This window comes from Pterocles gutturalis, unplaced genomic scaffold, assembly GCF_000699245.1.
Source record: "Pterocles gutturalis isolate BGI_N339 unplaced genomic scaffold, ASM69924v1 scaffold24250, whole genome shotgun sequence".
NCBI classification, from domain to species: domain Eukaryota; kingdom Metazoa; phylum Chordata; class Aves; order Pterocliformes; family Pteroclidae; genus Pterocles; species Pterocles gutturalis.
The window spans coordinates 6,340-7,426 of record NW_010138917.1 but is presented as its reverse complement, the minus strand read 5'-3'; positions in this window follow the sequence as shown (position 1 = coordinate 7,426).

Here is a 1,087-nt window from a genome sequence, read left to right as displayed (position 1 = left end):
GGAGGCGGGGGGGCTCCAGGGCTGTCCTGGGTCAGGAGCCGGGGGGAGCTCCAGGGCTGTCCTGGGTCCGGAGCCGGGGGGAGCTCTGGGGCTGTCCTGGGTCAGGAGCTGGGGGGAGCTCTGGGGCTGTCCTGGGTCAGGAGCCGGGGAGCTCCAGGGCTGTCCTGGGTCAGGAGCTGGGGCTGAGCCCGGCCGCTCTCCCGCTGGAGGCTCCTCATCTCCAGGGCCCATCTCCCCGAGCAGGATACTGATGCCAGAAGCCAGCTACTAATTGGATCGACTTAAATCAGAAGCTACGTCTGCAGACGCAGCTGAAACACAAGCTCGAGCAGGAAGGAGGATAATGCAATAAATTCAAGCAGCTCTCCCCAAGGGAATTACACAGACCCCTGAAACTTCCCTCTCTGCAGATACAGCCTATTACCTTCCCCGGGCACGCTGTGGGGGGGACGAGCGGCGGTCGAGAGCAACCAGCCCCAAGCCCGCTGAAATGCTGCGCTCCCCGCAGCGGAGGAGAGGCAGACCGGTTACAGCCCAACATTCAAACCATCCCCGTGGCTGCGGGAGCCTCTCTGGTTAACGCTCCGAATCCTGCTCCTCCCTCCCTCGCTGCCCCGGAGGCAGCAGCAGCGCAACGCAGAGCGCACTGGGTTTCCCATTAAAGAGATGCTGGGAGACAGCACTGGGCTGGTACACGTGAGCACGTGTCCGAGCGAAGACATGGGCGGCTGGAGAGATGCTGGCTGCACCGAGGAGCGACGGCGGGCGTTCCCGCCTACAGGCAGTCCTTCCCAGCACTGCTCAGCCCTGCGATTCCTTTTTTTTTTTTTTTGCTAACTAAATTAAACATGAAGATAAAATAAGCAAAATACCTAAAAATAAAAAATAAACCAAGCCATTTCTACAGCACAACTAGGTCACAGCTCCCCAGCACGCAAGTCGTGGCAGCCACGGCTCAGCCCCTCGAGCCTCCTGGGTTCAAAACTGACATCTCTCTTAAAAGGCTGCGTCCCGAAACCCACACCTGCTCCCCGGTGAGCCCAGCTGGAGCCATCTGCTAACGGCTCTCCCTCCCCGCCCCGCTCCG